Genomic DNA, 11511 nt, shown 5'->3' on the forward strand with positions numbered 1-11511 from the left:
TCCAGACCAAATACCAGTAATTATGTCTCGGTGTAACCACAAGCCTCCGAGTTCATGCCGGAAACTGTGATTTAGCCGATATATGAAATCTGGGCTGGGGTGCAGAGGAGGAAGTGACAACTCGGCCTAAACAATTTGTTTCACTCCAAGCTTTAATCGATAAAGTCGGCCCATAAGTAGTAGCACATGAGGCCTCATGGATAGTATGACCCAATAGTTTTATTTGGTCCAAAATTACTTTTTGTTTTTTTATATGATAAGACAATTAATTAATAGGAAAAATGTTCATTTACTCAAATTTGAGTTACACTAACTCCACTTACTCAAACATCTTATAAGATTGTCCACTTACCTAACAAATTACATATTTTTTGCCCTAATACCTAATTAAATATTTTTTTATTGTTTTTTGTTTATTTTTGAGATAATTTTGCCCTTCTTCTCTTTGTCACTTAGAGAGAGGTCATCGGAGCCTTCACCGGACTCCGGTCAACGCCAGCCAGACTCCAGTCGCTGGTCGCGGGACTACGGTCAAAGGATAATATTATAGCCCCCCAATAAAAAATATATTGCCCCTCAATAAAATGTTTATTGCCCCCCCCCCCCCCCCCCAATAAAAGAATTTATTGAGAAAAGAAAACTCTTTAACACCCAACAATTATCTCCAAAAGCCCAAAACTATAACTGCATTATATTTATACCAAGACTTACCCAGAAACGACCTCATTACGTTTCACATTAACTCACAAAACACATATATAATGCACCAAAACCCACACATTATTTTTAGTCTCTAAGAGTAAGCAAGCGAGAGAAAGGAAGAGCACAAACACACAAAATTTCTTCATTTCACTACTAGAATAATGCTAATAGACATCATGTCATAGACATCGGTTAGGATTTGAGGCGATGTAAAAAAAATTTCTAACATCAGTTCTTAAAAATCCGATTTCTATCTGTACATTAACATCGTTTCTAATAGTTAACCGATGTCTACATTTTTTTTTGAAAATTTTGAAAAACGCGGAAAATGACTAAGTTACAAAATTTTCAACGCGGGGGAACAAAATTTCAATTCCCCAACACTTAGTCATATTGACTGCCTCGACATTTTTTCATTCTCAAACCCTACCCACCACGACACAGCACCCGACCTCCTCTTCCTCATCCTCTGCCTCCAACCAGCACCCAACAACTCTCCGCCTCGGCCTCCGTCTCCACTCTCCTCCTTCTCTGCCTCCGTCTCCGTTCTCCTCCTTCTCCTCCTCTGACACACCTCTTCTCTTATCTCTCTTCTCAAATCCACCAATGATGCAGTCCATGCCGGAGCTCCGCCTTGTTCCCTCGTCGAGCCCACCATGGAAGATAAGACCTAACATTCAAGACAAGGCTCGCCGTCGATTCAGGTATTGGATTATTGGGTCTCACTCGATTTTGCGTTAAATTGTTTTCAATTGCTTCTGGGTATCTTTTGGTTAATTTCTCGGTTAATTTTTGTCTAATCCTATGTATCAATCTATATCTATGTGTGTATCTATTTTGGGGGTTACTTTAGGTTTGTTGAGTGGATGGATTGTTGCTGTTTCGGGACTCAAATTACTCTCAAGATGTTGGATATGAAGACCATCTTCTTTTTCCTTGTAGGAATACCTTGTTATAGCATCCAAGAACCAGATCTTGTATGTCTTCTTCAGTTCCCCTAGACTCCGGGTATGTTTACTTATTTTTGTTTATCTTTGTTCCCCTCAATCCTAGTCTTTTGAGATAGTGTGGCATGTTATGCTATCAGTGTTGATCTAGACTAATGATGTATACACATGTGAATTGGATTGACAATTTAGCAATATATGTCATGGATCAATCTGGGATGGATCTTTGAAATTTGTGAGTGAGTTCTTGAATGTGGGAGTGGGTGATGAGTGTTTGGGAGATTTGAATGGGTTTTGTGAGAGATTTCGAGAACGTGGATGAGGCATTTGGTAGTAGAAACATTCAATTGAGTTGGGTTGATGTGAGGTATGAATTGGAGTGTGGTGAGAATGAGGCTGGATTGAAATGTGGTTTTTTCGAAAGGGGGATTAGCTCCTCTGATTCAATTGAGTCTTGGAATATCAGATGTTATGGGGATGCCTTTGGAGTGCAAGTTTTGTGATCTTGAGTTAGCTGAGTTGAAAACGTTGCCTAGAAGTAGAGCTGATGATGGCTTGTTTTCCGTGGAAAGCATGAAGTCGCAAATAAGAGGTCATGAGGTGAAGAGGCTGTTCTGGGGAAGTGTTGGCAATGGAGTGTCGAAGATTCAGGTTAAGGCTTTGCACATGTCCCTTCTGTCCAAAATTCTGGTTCTGAAAGGCTTGCACATGTCCCTTCTGTGCTATCAACATTAGCAGAAAATTCATTTCTATTTGAACTTCTTTCTTCTTATTATTGTGTTTTAACATATCACTCAAGTTAGATAAAGAAAGGAAATGGAGACTAGGTGTCTGAGTTTGCTAATTTCTAGATTCTTATGTTTTCATGTTCTTATATGTACAATTGAAAGTTTGGCAAAACTGTTTTAAGGAGTTGGTGTCTTCACCCTTTCTGTCAGTTTCAACTACAGTACTTGCAGTCCTTAGAATCATTGGCTAGTTCTCTTGTACAATCACTACAATCTTACTACCTTTGTATTATTTTAAATATGAATAAGTGGCAATGATGTATTATTTGTATGTCATAGGACTTCTACTACTATGCCAATACGATCTTTTTGGTTGACCTTCTTCTATATCCAAGGAATGAAAAGTTTTTCATGGTTTGTTTCTCATTTGCTGAGGTAAGCAACAATTTCAGTTACTTTTCTTTTTGAGGGAGTAATTATTCACTTGTCAATTGCTGACTATTTAAAATGCCTCTGCAGGGGCCATTAGCATGGGCACTGATTGTTTGGCGTTGTAGCTTGGTTTATAGTTCACTTGACAAATTAGTCAGTGTCCTGATACATCTTTTACCTGGTGAGCTGGTCCTTTCTTTATATACCTCTGAAACAAATTTCTAGTAATTTTTTTTTTCTACAAAACTTGTGTTAAGCAGTCCCACAGGTTCTGTAGCATGTGTGGTATCTCTGGACATATATGAGATCGGAGAGAGCTTCCATTATGGTGGTTAGCTAGTTATAAGGAATTTGTGATGGATATTATCGTTGGATCTTCTCATATAGAAATTCAAACTTATGATCAACTGTCTTGTTTTGATGATGATCAACCCTCATGGGTCAAGTGTATGTTAGATAAGCTGTGGTGATCTGTTATGTTCATGCCCCTGAAAATATTGTATTTTTTGTTTTAGGGTTGGTTTTCTTCACTATTCGATGGTGGGATCTAGCAACATTTGCAGCCATGCATCCTGAAGGATCTTCTGCCAGAGCTTCTTGGCCTTATGTAGAAAGCAAAACTTATCTGTGGACATGGTTGTTTGTGGTGCCCCTGGTCGCATACTCCCTATGGCAGCTTTTGTATTTTCTCATTGTCAACGTTTTACGCCGACAAAGGCTGTTAAGGGATCCTGAAGTGATCACTTCTTTCAGGTCCAATCTCTCACCATCCTCATTCCCTGCGTTTTGGTTCATGTCCTTTCTTTCACCCTTATCTGATTATTTCATTCTTGACAGAGAACTCTCGAAGAAGGCGCAAAAAGCAAACAATTTGTGGTGGCACTTAAGCGGTTTGCTTGGGGATCAAAATCGATTGTTTATGTACATTGTTCAAATAGTCAGATAGCACAGAACTCTTGGATGGCTGCTAATGTTGATAATCCCAATGTTAGCTCATCACAATTGATCTTGGTCTACCTGTCGATTGGATTTTCTGCAACATTTATTTTACTGTTCAGATCTCTGTTAACAGTTGGTTTGGGTCTTGAGGCATCAAGGGCTTTATTTTCTCAGCTACTAAACTTTCTATTTCATGCACCCATGTCTTTCTATGACTCAACGCCTCTGGGAAGGATACTAAGTCGGGTATGCATTTTAACTAGAAACTTTAATTATAGACTGAGCTTCTTTTATATCTTGTTGGAATTTGAAATTGAACGAGCAAAGCATGTTCTTTTGCGTGGAAACTTCTTTATATGACACAATATGTCTTCCTTTCAGAAATATTACTTTTCCACTGCAAAGGAGTTGATGAGGATCAATGGAACAACCAAGTCTTTTGTAGCAAATCATCTAGCAGAGTCTGTATCAGGCGCCATTACAATAAGAGCTTTCAATGAAGAAGAGCGCTTCTTGGCAAAGAATTTTCACCTCATTGACATAAATGCTAGCCCATTTTTTCATAGTTTTGCAGCAAATGAGTGGTTGAATCAACGGTTAGAAATAATTTGCGCAGCAGTTCTCGCCTCTGCAACACTCTGTATGGTTTTGCTTCCAACTGGAACTTTTAGCTCTGGTTAGTTTTCCTAAATTTTTCTGGAAGCCAGTGACTGGACTTATAGTTATGATTCTTATATAAATTGCTACGTAACTGCAGGGTTTATTGGAATGGCGCTTTCTTATGGTCTTTCATTAAACATGTCATTGATCTATTCAATTCAAAACCAGTGCACTATAAGGAGACTCAAAACATGGATCAATTAAAGGCAGACTCAAAACATGGATGAATATTTTCTGGGATGATGGGGTTGGATGCCAAACTGAAAATTCTTACTGCCCCTATGCTTTTAATGATAAATTTAAACCCAGTTTGTCTTTCTGCCTAAGTTTATGTAGAGTATGGTTTCCTGTTTCTTTTAAGTTTTGTTTTGGATTCTGATTTTGGGTCTTTTTGATGCAGCAAATCTGATATAAAGAGCATAAAGGTGAGGCTAGGGGCGATTAAGAAGAAGAGGAACGTTGTGCTCAAGTATCTGAAGAATAATGTTGCTATTCTTCTCAAGATTGGCCTTGATATTAATGTATATGGAGGGTTAAGTTTCATGGCTCATTAGTTTTAATGTATATGATGTGTCAATTTCATCATTGTTTTGCTTGGCCTTAATAGAAATGAATACAATTCCCTAATATTTAAAGTACATTTGAATTTCATGTTATTTGTGGATCAGCTTTCTAGTACCAAATACAGCAGGAAAGGGATATGAAAAAAACATCAGTTACTGATGAAGAACTAATGTCAGAAAACACAAATTACATCAGTTTGAAAACAAAAACTGATGTCAGAAAAGAGAAAATACATCAGTTTGGAAACCAAAACCGATGTCAAGAATGAGAAAATACATCAGTTACTAAACAAAAACCGATGTCTAGCATTACTATGAACATCGATATATAAACAAAAATGATGTCTACTATAAATATAGACATCGATATATAAACAAAACCGATGTCTAGCATTACTATGGACATCGATATATAAACAAAACCGATGTCTAGATTACTATGGACATCGATATATAAACAAAAACCGATGTCTGGTATAACTATGGACATCGATATATAAACAAAACCGATGTGTAGAATAAGTATGGACATCGATATATAAAGAAAAACCGATGTCTAGAATAACTATGGACATCGATATATAAACAAAACCGATGTCTAGCATAAATATGGACATCAGTTCAAACTATACTACAGAATGTAGATTGAATGTCTAGTGAAATATTATGTACCAAACACACGAAAAGCTTATGAACCACAAGCAAAAATTTATGAGAACCGATGTCTAAAATATTATCAGACATCGTTTCTAAATCAGAAATGATGTTAAAATGGATAATTGTGTTGTTAGACCTATATTTCATTGAGTATCTAATGCCAAAATATGAAGGTTTGACAATAGCTAAACGCACCAAAATGGTGATCACATTAATGTTTTTACATCGGTTCTGGACCTTAAACCGATGTCTCGTTGTAAAATAGACATCAGTTGTGAACCGATGTCTTAGTTTTGGCGATCTTTAACATCGCCCATTAAGACATCGGATTTTTTTTTTTTTAACATCAATTGTAAACTGATGTCTATGAACTTTATCCTAGTAGTGTTTATTGTTTCAGGCCCATAGAGATGCTTTCTAGTTTCATAACCATAACCATATTGAGAGATGTTGCTGATCGAGTTGATAAGCTAAACAACTCCCTTATAATTCTCTCTGCTGGTTCGTACTTCGTCAGTGCCAAATTGCACCAAATCAACACAATTAATACAAATGGGAATCATACAAAGTAGGACCAAGTCAATTCAAAGGCCAAAATCTTTGAATAGAAAAAAAAAATTGTTATAGAAGCTGTACCGTTTGACATGGAGAGGCTCAGACCAAAAAAAATAAAAAGGACACGGGAGAGGCTTTCTGTAAAAAAAAAAAAAAAAAAGAATATAGAGGCTCAAAAACCTAATGAAATTAAGATCTTCACCGACTAAGCCAACCTCCAAAAACTAGATTTCCCAATTGCAAATCCCAAAACGGAGACACCATCACCAAAACAAAAACCTAACTCACACTGCAATTCAGCTCTCACATGAAATTGGATTTGCCGGAAAATAGATTTCGGCGGTGGAGGTGTTTGTGAGCAGGGAGGCTTGCGACGAAGTGAAGAGAGATAGACTTGCACTTGCTGGAACACCTCGCCTGAGACGAGTCGTGGCTATCGAAATTGGTCAACTCTTCGAAGACAAGGATGAGGCCTCCATCCTACTCCTGTTGCTTCGTCTCATGTTTCGCGGTGAAAGTTGGGCTAGGAGATGAATGAGGGTTGTGATGGTGGTGGTAGTGTTGGGAAAGAAGGGCTGACATAATACAAGGCCAATGGATAATTGGTTATCCCAGGATCTAACTTTTCCCACCCCTCGTGTGATTTACGGAAATAGCAACAGATAAACAAAAGAAGACACAATATTTAACGAGGTTCGACAAATGTGCCTACGTCCTCGGGGCAGTACGTAGTAGTACTCTCTTCCACTATATAAAATAATGGGATTACAAGAAACAATCTCACTTTAGTAACTAAACTTCACTAAAGTGGTAACACACACTCTATCTCTCAAGAGGAATTTTCTTCTCACTAATCTCTCAAGTGAGGATCTCACTACTATCACAAACTCTCTGTAGTTTGGATGTTCTGCCTTGGTTGTTTTGCTGCAATCTTTCATGCCAATATATAGGCAATTGGCTTCATGCACATACCATGCAATTCATGCACGTAACATGCAATTGGAAGCAAAGTCAAGCTTTCTTCCTTATTTCATGATTCAATGCTTGCATGCTTATTAATGCATGTCTCCTCCATCTTCAAAGATTGCTGCCACCTCCAACCTATGCTTATAGGTTTGTTTCTTACCTTTCAAACTCTACTGCACCAACTTTGCTATTCATATAGCAACTAGCCTTCTTTGCATTCAATGGGTCACCAAGGCTACAACAAATAATGCTTTCCTCATGTAGTAAACCACCACATGGATTTCCTCCTCCAATTAAGGAGGGACTGACCCATCAGGTAGGTGGTCGTTGACGTTGACGTCGGCGCCGGCGGCTCCCAGAGAGAGAGAGAGAGACAGACAGACAGACAGACAGAAGAGTCTGAGAGAGTCCGAGAGAGAGATCGATGAGTTTGTAGTTTATTAATTAAATTGATGGCAAAAATGTCATTTGATGCTTAAATTGGTTAAATGAGAATAAAAACTTCTTGGTAGAGTAAGTAGGAGTATATTGACTCAAATTTGGGCATTGGGTCAAGGCCCCTTATATAGGTAATGACTCTTTTGACAGTCCCATCAGGATGAATTGTCATGTATAATTTCAATGATCAATGTAATAAGTTGACATGTTTCTCCTTTAAAAAAGTTTCCTTAGTCACTTTCCGCTTTTTTTAGCGTGAAGCCAACTTTTTGGCTTGCAGCCTCATTCATTAATGACCTTCTCTTTCTCATTCTTTTTGGGTATCTCAGTTGCCCCTTTCCTCTGGCGCCGCCTTTCAGTTTAATCTTTTTGAACATCTTTGATTCACACGTAATTTACGTGTGTTTCTAACCTTAATTACCTTGAAATTAGCGAATACTCGAGCATTATTTTGTAGTATTACTTTGTTTTCTTCATTTGTAGGAAATTATGGTCAAGAGAGGGAAAAGACGAAACAAAGAGCGATTTCGAGTGAAAAGTCAACTTCTGACTAAAGGACAAAAAATCAACTGGTTGATCATCAGGTCAACCAAGTCAACCTGGCCCGATAGCATGAAGTTCAAGGCCCAAGACCAAAGAAGCACAAGTGAAGACTCAAGCCCATTTGTATTGCATCTTTGTATTTAAATTTCAAATTCAAAATGGATGTAATGACAATAATAATAGTGGACCACACCTCACACACATCACACATGTGGATGAAGATATTTATTTGTGTTCACACTAGGCACACACTCACTTACACTTTTGCCCTCCGGTTTTCTTTATATTTTCTAAAATGTTTTCTAAACTGCTAATTCTCTACTTTTTTATTAGGTTGTTTTAGTCTTTTCATTTTTTCCTATTTTCTACTTGTTTTTGAGCCTTTGGATCTAGGGTACAAGTCTAATCTTGACCCTTGAACCCAATGGGGTATTTAAACACCTTTGCACACACATTGCACAAGTTTAAGACCCATTTTTCTTCACCCTAGGCCTTTTGGCCGAATTTGGGACTTCTCTCCCTTCTCACCTCTTCTTCTCTTCTTCATCCCCCATTCTTCACATGTAAGCTTGCACAAGGAGGAGGCACACACATTTCCGGTATCTAGGCCACCATCTCTACACCATGGCTTCATAAGGGTAGCAAGAGAAGCCATGAAGTTATGGCAATAGCTAGTGAAAAGCTTTGCCTTAAATTTCATGGATTTCTCCTCTCTTTCCCTCTTCTTTCTCTCTCTTATTTCTTGCTTATGATGTTGTTTGATGTGTATTGATATATACTTGTGTGTGACCTCTCATGGTTCTTGGGTTTTGAAACCCAAGTTTAGTTTTGTATGGTTTTGTTGAGGAATTAATAAAATTGATGTTTATTCATATGATTTGTGTACTCTTGCTTTAATTTCTTCACTCTAGATGTATGGTTTAGGTTTTCCCTTCCTTAATCTATGTTTGGTGTGTTGGAATTGGAATATTAAATTGGGAATTTATATTTCAATTTAGATTATGGCATGAGTATGGTGGAATTTGCCCATTGCATATCTCTATTTCCATTTGGATTTCTTAGATTGTGGTTCTCAATCACTCAATTTTGAGTATTATTACCCTTGATTGTCGGAATAGTATTCGGAATTGTTGGGTTGGGTAATTGTTATCACAAGTACTCTTTTCGACCTTATTATTTGTGGTGATGGTTGCTAGAGTGTGTTACAATCGATTGTCGAAACATAAAGCATTTAGTTTTGAGCACTTATGGCCCTAACAAGGCATAAGGTTTGAGACTAGTACAGGGTAGCCAAAAACTAAGTATTCTTTCTTCTTCTTGTTTTTGCTTAGGGTTTGACTACTATTTTATGACAATCAATTTAGCTTTCTTTTCGACCTCTTAATGCTAAATGGAAATCCGACAAAACATTTGAAGCATCATTTGAATTAATCATCATCATTTCATGTGATTTTAGATTTGTGTGGAGAACCTTGAATTCCATGGTGACCCTTGATGCGATGCATTCCAACCTTCTATCTATCTTATTTTTATGTCGTAGTTAGTTAGTTCATTTATCATTTATGAAAATCCAAAAACATTGTGACTTTCCCACTACCATTCATTTGTAAATCCATGTGAGTGTGAGCATTACAAGCACTTTTTTGTGTTTCACGGCCCTATCTAGGCCTTGCTTGGTGCAAGGCCGTCTATGTGACTTGTGTGATGCAAAGTCATGCTTGAATGAGGCTCGGTGCCTTGTTTAGCATTTTTTCTATTTTTATTTGTTTGTGCAAGTGATTTTCGGTGACTTAGAACCATAGGATTGTAGCTAGCTTGTAATCCCCGAGGTACGATAAACCGGGACGTAAATACTTCCCATCTTTGATGACCGTGTTGATTGTTACGCGATCGGCGAATGAAAAACACTCAAATCAAGTTTCTCTATCATTTTTGTATTATAGGATAACAAAAATCAAAATCTTCAACTGTAACAGATTCCATACTTTACATATTCCTTATTTGCATATTATTTCCTAAAACTTTATTGATTGTTGTAAATTTAGGAAATTTTATTTTCTCTTTTATCATTATATCTAAAATTGGGATAGATATAGAAAATCTATTGAAGCAAAAATATTTTTTTTTTCTCTAAAATAAAAAAAATTAAAATATGAGAAACGGTTGGAATTGGAGTTGCTCTTAGCGAGTTTGGTTTATAATTTCTTTCCTTATCAAAAACAATAAAATAAACTGAGCAAAATTACAAATATAAGGTTGGCTGTCCAGAAATATAAGGTCGGTTGTTATCTCTGTCATGTGCATCTATTGTGTGTGTGTGTGTTTCTTTTAAGGGAAGACGACAAACTATATTAAGTGAAACTAAGGAGTACATGGAGTAATGCAAAAGCATCGAAATAAAATAAAAAAGCATAACAAGATGCACAAACGCATCTATAATGAAAAAAGAATAATAAAAGATAACAAGATCCATAGAAACATCTGAAATGGGAGGTAACCAGGATGTGACTTGATGCCGAACGACATCGCTGCACTGCATATGTCACGAAAGCAGTGTAAATGTAATAGTAACCGTAACCGGTGATATGATCACCTAGGAGAGGTGATTCACTCACCAGGAGTTCGAAAGTAACCGAGGGTGTCAAAAACTAGAAAATTAGCAAACGAACTCCTAAGAACCAGAACCAATACCAGATCAAAAAGAGCAACTGTCTCGGATCTAAGATCCGGATTTGAGTGTTTCCTGGATCCCAAATCCGGATCCAAATCCGGCCTGAAGGAATGAGGTCTGACAAAGCCTGCTTGACACAGATATAGGCCCAAATAGATCTACTGTGGGCACCTTCGCTCCAACCCAACTCTGGACACCCGAAATATAGGGCACTCCTCCTAAGCCGCACCGCCATGACGCCGAGCCGCACTGCACCGCTTCTGCCATCCCCTGACCAAGACCTACCGAGGATCCCCTTGCAACCAAAGGGCCCAAGTACGGCACCTCCATCCTTCACCCGAAAGGGCCGATCTCTTTGTCGATACCCATGACAGCCAAGATCGCCACTGACGTAGAGAAATCGAAAGCAGTTTCTCTAACCATTGCCTGATTTCAGCAACAATCTGGAGCCGATTTGCTATAGCCGAAGAAAGTCCGATCGTACCTCTTACCGGATGCCTCCACTTGGTAGATCCCGGATCCCACATCTGGTTTGGATCCACCAAACCACGGCACCGCCGTCTGTCACCATCTCTGAAGAGGGTGGCACAGGCATGAGGAAAACCCGAAGAGGGAGGATCCCACCGACAAATCGATGAGATGAGGATGCAGCAACTGAATGGTTGGAAGGGAGAGGTATCCGAGTCCAGAGAACTCGCCGGGCAATGACC

At 38.2% G+C, this 11511-nt stretch overlaps 1 long non-coding RNA gene across 3 annotated transcripts; it reads left to right on the plus strand.

Moving 5' to 3' along the window:
- Nucleotides 1-1087: 1087 nt before the first annotated feature.
- On the plus strand, nucleotides 1088-5075 carry LOC133713052 (uncharacterized). Of its 3 annotated transcripts, XR_009847737.1 has the most exons (9): nucleotides 1088-1406; nucleotides 1645-1710; nucleotides 2717-2812; nucleotides 2897-2990; nucleotides 3325-3562; nucleotides 3647-3994; nucleotides 4130-4424; nucleotides 4506-4655; nucleotides 4809-5075. It is a non-coding gene; the product is annotated as an uncharacterized LOC133713052 (long non-coding RNA). The 3 variants fall into 3 exon arrangements; XR_009847736.1 differs by having other exon boundaries at nucleotides 1556-1710; nucleotides 4506-5075; XR_009847735.1 differs by having other exon boundaries at nucleotides 1089-1406; nucleotides 4506-5075.
- Nucleotides 5076-11511: the final 6436 nt, after the last annotated feature.

The sequence above is a fragment of the Rosa rugosa genome, chromosome 5, assembly GCF_958449725.1.
Source record: "Rosa rugosa chromosome 5, drRosRugo1.1, whole genome shotgun sequence".
Taxonomy (NCBI): Eukaryota; Viridiplantae; Streptophyta; class Magnoliopsida; order Rosales; family Rosaceae; genus Rosa; species Rosa rugosa.